This window comes from Pteropus medius, unplaced genomic scaffold, assembly GCF_902729225.1.
Source record: "Pteropus medius unplaced genomic scaffold, Ma_sr-lr_union100, whole genome shotgun sequence".
NCBI classification, from domain to species: Eukaryota; Metazoa; Chordata; class Mammalia; order Chiroptera; family Pteropodidae; genus Pteropus; species Pteropus medius.
Genome location: NW_024347862.1, coordinates 192,383 through 204,457, shown reverse-complemented (window position 1 = coordinate 204,457; position 12,075 = coordinate 192,383). Strand labels below are relative to the sequence as shown.

At 35.0% G+C, this 12,075-nt stretch overlaps 1 pseudogene; it reads right to left on the bottom strand.

Annotated features, from left to right (window-relative positions):
- Positions 1-8,322: 8,322 nt before the first annotated feature.
- Positions 8,323-8,441, bottom strand: LOC120615689 (uncharacterized; annotated as a pseudogene).
- Positions 8,442-12,075: the final 3,634 nt, after the last annotated feature.

Sequence of the window (12,075 nt, the reverse complement as noted above, 5' to 3'; positions counted from 1 at the left end):
AACCTCATGCGAGGACACAGTGAGAAAGAGGCCAAAACCAGCACCATGATCTTAGACTTCTCAGCCTTGAGAACTGTGAGAGATAAATTCCTGTTGTTTAAGGCACTCAGTCTGTAGTAATTCGTTATGGCAGTGGGAGCTGACTAATACAGTGGTGTAACTATAGGCAAGCCCTTCATCATTTAGACTCACTTTCCTTCTCTGTCAAGTGTGAATATTAAAAACCTGTCTCACTCCATCAATTTGTGTAATTTCATGAAAAATGAATATACAGTAGTGAAAATCATGAAGAAACTTAAATCTAAGGGGTGAAAGGAAGGTGATGCAACATATTGCCAAGCGCAAGTTTCTATGATCGTATGTGTGGAAACAGCATCAAGTGACCATGCAAGTCCAGTTCTGTTTAAGTCTCAGATTCTGTTTAAGTCCCAGAGCTTTGAGTTAGTCCTGTAGTCTCTTTGGGGCCTATTTCCCTGCTCACAAAATCGGCAATTGAACTCTAAATTCCTATAAATCTAATTGCTGAGAGAAAAGTAAATGAAATTACTTGAGTTCAGGGCAGTGGCTTCAATATTCATGCTTTTGGGACTGCCTGTTGAAGACTGAGCTCTAATATTATGGGAAGCGACAAAGAATGTAGAAAAATAGTTTAGGGGGGGTTTCGATCTAAAATTAGTTAGATCCTGAAAGAAGTTTATTCGCATTTTTGGGTCACTAAAGGATCATTAATAAGAGTTTATTGTCCAGTTAATCATTGATCTTAACTTTAAAATGTCGCCTTCTATTAAATGTCACTGACAGGCTCATACCTAGTCTTGCAATTCTCAAACAATACTTTTTCACCTTAAATATGCTCATGTCAGTTACCAAGTCATTTGAAGAGTACTGTATTTTCATTTTATCACCCTTTATGAATAGAAGTAAAAGTTCCTAAAATAACTGTTTCTTTTGTCTTCTTAAGAATCAGTCTTTCTTCTAAGAGTTCTCTTCTATATACACTTAAGATATGTGCATTTTATTGTTGGGGAAAAAAGTAAAGTGTATGTCCCTAAATGTATACTTATATGAACAACACTCACTCATCCATTTGACACTTAGTTATCCTTATCCAACACATATTCAGGTAAGGTAAACCGGGTTAGGGTAGTTGCTCCCAAATCAAAATGCTGTTCTAAATCAACTAAGTTTTATAAAAAGGTAAATACCTAAGCCCCTACCTCAGAAATTCTGAACCACTAAGGCTAAGCTGTCATAAAGGAATCAGTGTTGTTGTTGTTTTTTTCTAAGCTCTCCATGGAATTCTAATACACTAATACTTTTGAGAGTTTGATTCTTAAGTAGCATAGACCAGTAAAAAAAAAAAAAAAAAAAAATGTTTTAATTGGAGTTGCTAGTTTTAAATTACCAATGTTTTAGTTTTCCAAATGAAACATTAATTTAAGAAACAATAGTGTATTAGCACCACTGTTTCATTAAAGAAAGAACATTTAACAAAAAGAAAGTAAAACTGGTCATAATTTAAAATTTTTAAAGTTGAATACAATATGATTTTTTGACAACTCACTACATTGCCTTTGTTTTTCTTATTACAAATTAGAATGATGAAAACTTTATGATGCAACAGTCTTGATCTAACACAGGTGTTGGAACATTACAGTATGAGAAATAAATATGAATTGGTTATATGCCTTTGCTGTGGCCTATAACTGGTAACCTTTAAATATGCTATAGCCAGAGTGCATCCCCCTCTCCAAACCCACCACCCCCATCCACAACTGACTCTATTTAAGTCTTCATTCAAGAATCACCTGCTCATGGACATTTTCTGCTCTTGCCTTTCTTCCTCAAGACTGAGTTGGTGCGCCTCCTTTGTGCTCCCCGAAATATTCTGTAAACACATCCGACACACTATTGTAAAATAAATATTAATCGTTTATTTTCTTTACTGTCTTCTTAATTACACCATTGAGTCCCTTGAGGGGAGGAACCATGTTTTTTTCATTTCTGTCCCTTCGTAGTCTAGCACAATGGTTGTACTTAATAGGCATTCAAAAAAATATTTGCTGAATGAACACATAACTAATGAGATTTAATCTGGCAGAGAGGCTAAAACTTGTGCATGCACAAGTATAGTACTAGGTGGAAGTTCATAAATAGCCTAAGAGGAGAGCTGCCTGAATATTTTAGGGAACGAAGAGGAGGAGGAAGTTGGTTACATCTGGCTGAGGACATCAGGCAAGAATAATAGAAGAGATTATATCTGATGAGATTTCCTGGAAATATACACAGGATGTGCATATACACTGTCAGGAGAAGACAAGAAGCATGGAAGGAATAATGTGATCAAAAGCATGGCACTAGAGTACAGCTGAAACTTATTAGATTTTGTTAACCAATGTCATCATAAAAAAATTTTTTTTAAATAAATTAATGTTTTAAAAAAGCATGGCTCTAGAAAAACATGAGGCAGGTATGAGGAAAAAATGAGTATTTTACTTAATTGGAGCACAGTGTAATGAATAGCAAAGGTAAATGGTGGGTAGTATCACTGCCTAAAATATACTGAGGAGTTGTAGAAATCTTTGGACAAAGATATAACTAGAGTTGTCTTTTAGGCAAATTGATGTGAATAAATTAGAGCCTAGAGTCAAGGAGACCAACTAGGAGCCTTTTGTGATAATGGGGAAAGAGTAAATATGAGTAGAACTAAGAGAGGTACAGTGAGATTAGAAAGGAGACAGGTGCAAAAGATAAGTTATTGTCCCCAGGAATCAGTAAAAGAGAAGCATAAGAAAAATAAAAAGAACCTCAAGTGTCCAAACATGGTACCTGAGAGAATATAATGATGATAATGCTATTGACAGAAATGAAAAGATTATAGGGATGGGAGGAGAGCCGAGATGATGAAATGCCAGCAAAATCTCCAGCTTGAGATGCATAGTAATTATTTTGAGAAAAGCTCAGAGAGAGGTTGGAGTTAGAATTAGAATTCGTTATTAATTAAATCCATGAGATAGCCAATGGGGACAGCAACAAGAGAGATAAAAAGAAACCCCAAATGATACATTATTTTTTCTATTTAAGCAATGTTTATCATCAAAGCATAGAGTCAAAAGCTAGAAAAGGCTGTGTTGGATGAGGACTAGGAAACACTCCAAATGGAGCCCATTAAACTTGGTTATCGGCCATTTCTCTGAAAGGATAAAAGCTAGTTGTAGGAAGTAAAGGGTTAAGTGACTCCTGAGGGAGAGCTAACAAGTACAGATTCTCTTCTGAGATGTTTACTGTTGAAAGAGCAAAGTAGTAGAGTAGCTCTTGCGGGGTATGGGTAGAGAGTTTTGTTGTTATAACTATTTGTCATTGATAAGAAGCCACTGAGGAAAAGGGAGAAACTGAAAATGCAAGAGAGCCCATTGAGATTTGTAAGATGAGTATTATCTTCATTTTACAAATGAAGAAACTGAGGCTCAGAGATGTTAAATAATTTGCTCTCAGCCAAAAATCAGTAACTAGCAGAGAAAGAAATTTTATTTTGGTGAGTGCAACTCAGAGACTTAAGGTCTTCTGCTCACATCATGCTAAACAATTTGCTACCAGGTATCAGAAAATATTGGTCTAGTAAATCCCTCAGTAAATACATGGAAAATGTACCAATGACTGGCCACTCTTTTTGCTTGCATTTTAAGGTAGCTTTGTGATATTCTGTGAAATCACACTTCTATTACTAAATAGAGAAACCACTATAAAAATGTGACTCAAGGAATTAGAAAGTTACCTAGCTGCTCCATATTTCTCTTCTGCTTAGACAGCTTCCGTGTTCCCTCTGTCACTGGTGTTGAATGGGTGAATCACTTCCCAGAGGGACATTGAGCTTGAAGCAGAACAGGTTTAACCTTATATGATTTATACCTTTACCACATGACTAGATAATTAAGATTTAAATATTTTAATTTATAAAGACTTTCTTCTACCTCATACTGGTCTAGACTAAAACAAGGATCTTGTTTTCAAACAAGTCAAGTAGATAAAAAGATTAAATACTTAAAATCAAGACAGAGCACCCAAATTCAATGCCAAAGCAGAAAAAGAATCTGACCCTAGAGTATATATGTAAATATCTTTTGTTTCCAAAGATAACAATGATTTAACTGATTATAATCTGGGTATGTAGGTATGTCTGAAATACAACGCTTGAAAAACTATTTTTAACACACTACATATATACTAAATTTTGTTTTGCTAGTAAACTGGTTTATAGGCTTAAAACAAACAAGGTTTCTACAGCCTAAAACTTTCACACTCTTGGGTGCGCTGGTAAAGACAAACAGTGTAAGATTGTTAGGTCCCTGCCAGGGTGTTAGAGGAGATAGGGGCAAAAGAGTGGCCCCGAAGCTTAATCTTTATTAGCTCTGAGAAAAGCTGCCCCTGGCTGCAAATTACTTTTGAAGGCGTTGTTATTGCATGTGACGCTATCTATTTACCTACTGTCATTTGATATTGCCCCTGAGTCTTTATTTGAAAAGAGCCATCCCATTCCTTATACTTGGTCTGTTCTGCCTCTATGCTATGGCTATTTTCTCAACTGCCCAGAATGACGCCATATTTTTTTGTGTTCTCGTTTGGTACTTCTTTGAATGATTTCTTCTGCCTTCAGTACAGAAAACATAAAACGATGATAAAAAAAACTCAGTGTTGAGAATTAATTGCACTAAAATTTCTCATTGTTGGTGATTTCTACATAGTACTTGCTTTTCAGAAAAGCTGATATGAAATTACTCAGCTTGAGAAGCCCCAAATCAAAGAGTTTGAAGATATTTGCGTCATCTTTCTACCCTGTGCAGAAGTCCTTTCTACAACATCCATAATGGAAGGATGAAGAAACCACAGCTCTGTGGTTAAAAATTTTGTCTTTTTATTGAGCTAATCTTTATCACATTTGAAGGTGGCTGTCACATCTCATTCGAACCTTTTCTTTAATGTAAACAGAATCATTTCTGTAATAATTTCCCTTGCAATATTGTTTCTAGACCTTCTTACATTTATATGCCTCTGTATACATTCCAATTTACTTCTAAAAATGCGAATTCTAAAACTAAGCACAATATTTCATGTTATATGGAGTGTAATGGACTTTTTCTGGACAGTGTGCATTTTATTAATGCAAACTAACATTTCCTAATGAGGCATCAATGCCAAAGTAGCATAATGTTCATTCAACAGATATTTATTTAGCACCTACAGAGTATATGCTCTTTACTTGGGATATAAAGTGAAATCGTATAAGCTTCTTGTTGCCAATTTGCTTAATAAATGAAGCCTCTTTGTTCAGTATTAAAAAAGGAAAGTTCCCAAAGGAGAATAATATGCTTTAACTGAGTTTGAAAACAGAGGAGTCACATAAACAAAGAAAGTGACTATGGTTAATAGGTGTCAGCCAAGCAGAGGCATTGGTCTGGGTATGGACATGGCAGCATGAAGCAGCATGACCCTGTTTGGGAAGGACAGAGAGATGAGAGATCATGAGAAATAAAGATGCTCAGCTGAAGATTTTGAACTTTATCTTGACAGCTATGGGGAACCACTAAATAATGGTCAGATTTGCATTTAAGAAGATTACTGTCAACAGAAAGATAGATGGGGATGGGCCAGACCAGGAGACTATGGAAATAATCCAAGGGAGACACAGTGACAGTCTGAACCAAGGCAGAGGAATTGGAAAGGCAAAGGAGAGTGACACAGGGGTTAGAAATTGCCTTACTTGATGATCTGAGGGACACAGAAGAAGTGTACATTGGGGAGAGGTAGGACATGTTAACAGAGTAGCTGGGACTTTAGAGTCAGATGAGTTTCAGGGTTCCAATCCTTACTCTACAATTTCTTGTTGTATGACCTTAAATGATTTAATTTCATTGAAGCTGCAGCATTCTCTTTGCAAAATAAGATAATATCACCTTTTAAGCAGGGATCTTATACAGACTAAATGGAACAATAGATAAAGTACTTATATATTTTACCCAGTGCATAACACATAATAAGTGCTTGCTACAAAATAGTAGGTAATTGTGGTTAGTTGTTTATGGTGGTGGTGATTATGCTGGTGCAATTCAGCAAAACAGAAAATTCAAGAGGAGGAACAAGTTTGGAGAAGAGACAATAATATTACAAGAGGAGTTCATATTTGTATAGTGCTTTTCAATTTTCAAATTTCTTTTGTACCCATTATCTCATTTTGTGTTCAAAAGAATCATGTAGGGCTTACTTATTTCATTTCTAGAACTCCTTTCTAGGAAAATAATTCAAAATGAGAATAAACTATGGAAAATGCTTATGAATGTGGTAAAATTTTAAGAAGCAGAATGAAAAATTGTATATGTGGAATAATTTCAATTACACATTTAAAGCAGCCTGGAAGAAAAAAACCAACATATGAATTTTTTCTGAATAGCTGGATAGTAAATGATTGTTTTATTCTTCTTAATATATTTCTGTGTTTTTCAAATTTTCTATAATGGGTAGTATTACTTTTAAGTGGAGGGAGGAATTCTCTTTTATCTTTCTTTGACTTATTAACACCTTGTTAAATAGATAGGTTATCATTATTATCTCTATTTTATAATACACATCTATTGGTGATAATAATTATAACTCACACTTACATAGTACTTACTACATGCCAGGCATTGTCTTAAGTATCTTAAATGGATATTAAATTTAGATATAAGTTTAGAATTTATTAGAATTGTCTCATTTTATTTTGGCTGTATTTGGCTGTAAATAATAGAAATGTTTACTCAAACTGGCTTAAATAAAAGTAGTATTTCTTGATTTACATAACTAGAAAAATCTAGAGGCGAAGGGGTAGAGAGCAGGCATGGTTCTAGTCGGGACTTCCATTCATGTCTTTGTGGTTCTCCTTGTCCTCCTCATTACATCTTTATCCACAGGCTAACAATGAGTCATCTGCAATGGTTTCAGATCCTATGCCAAGTCAGCACAGGAAATTGTCCAGAAGAAAAGACAACACCTGCCCTCGTCTTCCAAGTGAGAGTCTTGAGATTCTCTGGTTGAACAACTTAGGTCACATACCCACTCCTGAATCAGTACCTGGGGCATGGGGTGGGAGAAGGGGCAAAAATATGATGTGCTGAGTGTCTTAAGTCAACCAGGACCTCTCAAAGATATAGAGGTGAGGGCAGCATGGGGGAGAGGTGATAACTGAATGAAAATCAAATAGGAAGGGAGAATTGGGAAAAAGATACTAGGTAGGAATAGACAATGCCAATGACTATATTTCTCAATGTTCAGGTTAGTTTGGATCTTACTGCCAGGTTAGCCACAAATTTTATCTTTTCTCCTTCCCAAATGCCTTTCCTGGGATCCTTATTTTGATAGTTTGTTTGTTATTCTGTGCATCACTAACTACATGTGGTTAGGTAGCCTATGAAACTGCTGAACTTTAAATTACTTGAAAATCTTTAAGTTGAAGGTAAGATGTACTATATTTTTCTTCTTTAACTTATGTTGGCAGTATCTGTTGTTTCAATTAGAAAATGTCAGAGTGAACACAAAAAATTGGAAAACATTTTTTTATCCATAAAGATAGATGTACCCCGATGTTCACTGCAGCATTATTCACAGTGGCCAAGATATGGAAACAACTGAAGTGTCCTATGATAGATGATTGGCTAAAGAAGCTGTGATACGTATATACAATGGAATATTACTCAGTCATAAGAAGAGATGAAATACTGGCATTTACGACAACATCGATGGACCTTTAAATAATTATACTAAGTGAAATAAGCAAGACAGAAAAGGTTGAAAATCACATGATATCACTTATATGTGGCATATAAACCTAAAAGCAACAAATGAACAGGACAAACAAACAGAGACTCATGGACATGGACCATGAACTACTGGTTACCAGAGGGAAGGGAGAAGAGGGGAGGGGGGAAAAATAAAAATATAAAATGTTAAAAATAAAAAAATAAAATAAAGAGGCAAGATGAAAAAAAAGAAAGTATGAAATACTGACATTTGCTACAACATGGATGGGTCTTGAGATTACTATGCTAAGCAAAATAAGTCAGACAGAAAAAGTTGAGAACCATATGATTTCATTCATATGTGGGATATAAAACAGAAAGCAACAAACAAAGACTCATAGACACAGGCAACAGTTTATTTTTATTTATTTATTTAATTAATTTATTTATTTTATAGTTTTAGGCAAGACAACCCTTGGTTGACCTCACAGATTGCAAGGAGCTTGTCAGCTTACAATCCCTTATTTTATTTCTTTATTTCTTTATTTATTTACACCTACAGCACCTGGTCTTCCTAGGTGGTCTCCCATCCAAGTACTAACCAGGCCTGACCCTGCTTAACTTCCAATATCAGACAGGATAGGGCTTGTTCAGGGTAGCATGGCCATGGACAGACAACAGTTTAATGGTTACCAGAGGGAAAGGAGCAAGGGGGGAGGTAGATAAGGGTAAAGGGGGTCAAATATATGATGACCAAAGATTTGACTTTGGGTGGTGAACACACAATGCAATACACATATGACATATTATTGAATTGTACACTTGAAATCTATATAATTTTATTAATCAATGTCACTCCAATAAATTTAATAAAAAAAAAGTAAAAAGAAATGTCAGAGTGATCCCAGCTTTCTCAGGCAGAACTTCACAGAGTTAAGAGAGTCTTGATGGGATCCCAAAGTCTGTTCCTGTTTTTTTGTTTGTTGTTGTTTTGTTCTGTTTTTTTATATAACAGCTTTATTGAGATATAGTTCACATACTACACAATTCATCCATTTAAAGTTAACAACTCAACGATTTTTACGAAAACAGACTCACAGGTACAGAGGACAATCTAGTGATTGCCAGGGGGAGAGGGGTTGGGGGGCTGGGAGAAAAAAGTGAAGAGTTGAAGAAGTACAAATTAGTAGTTAAAAAGTAGTGACGGAGATGTAGAGCACGGTAGAGGAAATATAGTCAATAATATCTTAATGGCTGTGTGTAGAGCCAGATGGGTGATAGAGTAATCAGGGAGATCATTTAATAAACTATATAAATTTCTAACCAATGTACCATATACCTGAAACTAATAAAAATAGACAACTCAATGTTTTTTTAGTGTATTCACAAAATAGCACAACTATTAGCGCAATCAATTTTAGAACATTTTCATTACACCAAAAAGAAACACTAAACCCATTAGTAGTCATTCCCTCACATCCCTCTAGCCTTCCTCTCCCAAATCTTAGGTAACCACTAATTTATTTTCTGTGTCTATAGATTTACCTCTTCTAGGCATTTTATATAAATGGATCCATAAAATATGTGGTCTTTTGTGACTGGCTTCTTTCACTAAGCATGTTTTTAAGGTTCAGCTATGTTACAGCATGTATCAGTACTCATTTCTTTTAATTGCCAAATAATATTCTATTATATGTACGTACCGTATCTCATTTATCTATTCAACAGTTGATGGATATTTAGGTTATTTCTACTTTTTGGCTATTATGAATAATGCTTTTATGGATATTTCTATACAAGTTTTGTGTGGACATATGTTTTTATTTCTCTCGGATATATACCTGAAAGTAGAATTTCTAGAACATATGTTCAGAAATTTGATCTTCTCAGAACCTTTAAAGTACTATCTTTAGATAACCAAACTCAAAAGAAATTGCCATGTAGAACTAAAAGATAATACATCAATTGACGATGGGGGTACAGATTTCAGGAGGCCAGAATAGTCATACTAGCTATTTGGGGAGCAACCTTTTCAACATCAGGTATATGAGAAACTGAAAATTACTTAATTTAACTTTTAATTAATACAACAACTCTGAAGCTTAGAGAGATTAGATCATTTGTTCCAGGTTACATAGAAATTAGATGGAAACAACGGGATTTGAACCCAGGTCTGCCTTTTTCCAGAACTGTCTCTCTTAAATACTAGACTAGACTCATACTGCTTAAACATCACTGTTCATTAGTTGGAAATGGGTATTTTCCATGTTTTCACTCACAACACTATTCCTTTGGCAGGTGGCTACTTGAAATAAGAATATGCTAACTCTCAGTAGCTTTACTCTCAAAAAGTGACCTGGTATCCAAATTCCGAAGGTGCCTTAATGTGGTTCTCTTACGACTGACTTTTATGAGAGTTGTTGCCGATCACATTTCTGGCACACCTCCTTAAAAGCACAGTCAGCAGCATTCAAAGCAGCTCCTGGATGCCTGCCCTACAGGGACGTTTGATGATGTCTGTACTATTTTGAGATAAAAAGGGTTCTGCATCCAGCAGTACAGAAACATATTCTAATTCAGCTTTTAAATCCCTCATTACATTTCACATGATGAAGGCTGCTGTAGACTTGAGTTATTTCCAGATAGACTATCATAAACTGTGTCTCTCTCTTTTTTGGGCTAGGTTGCAGACCAGACAATGGAGCTATTCACTGTGTGGTGGTTAACCCCACCATAAAGTCTTCAGATGTTGCTAATCTTGAAATAACCAGATTTGCTCTAAATCTTTTCAGAAAACCAGAATTGTACCATCTGTACCTTGCTGGTATTCACACACTAAATTACATAGCCATGATAAAAATATTATGAAATGAAGATTCATTTTGAGAAGTTTTGTTAAATTTATTAAATATGACAACAGTATTCTGAGAAAAATTTTCTTCCTTTGAAATGCCTATTAAAAAGTATCTGAAAGAAACTGAAGAGTAAGCGATTGCCCCTAAACGAAGAGCCTGTGAGAAGCAGGCAGAATTGGATATGTGATACAAGTACAGTTGACCCTTGAACAACGCGGGAATCAGGGACACCAAACCCCACACAGTCAAAAATCCACATACAGCTTTTAACTCCTCAAGAACTTAATTACTAATAGCCTACTGTTGACCAGAAACCTTATTGATAACACAGTCGATTAGCACATATTTTGTATGTCGTATATATTATATATTGTATTCTTATAATAAAGTAAGCTAGAGAAAAGAAAATGTTATTAAGAAAACCAATAAGAAAGAGAAAATACATTTACAGTATTCATTGAAAAAATCCACATATAAGTGGACCCGTGCAGTTCAAAATCGGGTTATTCAAGGGTCAATAGTAATTTAAAAGTGCATAACTATTATTTGAATCATTGAGATTTGACTATGTGTACAACTTTTCAGATCTGATAGAAATTATTTATAGTGAAGTGCACAGAGAACAGTAAAGATAAACTATGAGGCAAATGTGTCAAGTGACTTCTTTGGTGAGGATAAGTGATACTTGAATACCAGAAGATCAAGTTAACATCACCAAATAAAAAGATTGTAACAGTTTCAAGTCATAAAGACTGATGTATGGGGCAATAACCCATCCTTGCAAGAGAAGTTATTCTTGCAGTGGTTGTTTTTAATCTTCTGCTCTGGCTGCTGCCCTAGGTAAATTAAAATGGAAGCTTTCAAGATCTCTGAAGTTGAATTTACAGTGACAAAGGATGCAGTTGGGTCTAAGAATTGTGCCTTCAAGATTAGGTTTTATATGTAATTTTTCACCATGCCATTTTGCATAATTCTTTATAAAAAATTTTGGGGTGTTCAATCTTGAGTTCTGTTTTTTCTGTCACTCTGCTATGGCATAAGTCAATTCTAATTTGAGTTTAGAGGTGTCTGATGAAAATCAAACAAAGTGATCTCTCAACCACCCATCTATTTTACATGTTATCTATGATCTTTTAGTTACTAAAACTGCTAACTCCCTTTTTAGTCATTCCCTTGAGGACATGCAAAGACATACACATTTTTTTTTAAGTCCATTTAACTCCTGCTTGAGAAATTCTGCCCAAAGGAGATCTTGGAGTGAGAAAGGGAAAGAAAGGGTCAGATAAGACATAGAGAAAATCATGCAGAGACAGTTAAAATGAACTTTGAGGATTGTTTGTGGCTTTCTGTTATTTAAGTTCCACTTCTTATCAAAAACTAATGTTGCACCATTTGGCTTGTGTATGTTTAGTGAATACTTCAAAACTTTCTTAGAGTTAGTAGTTCTATTT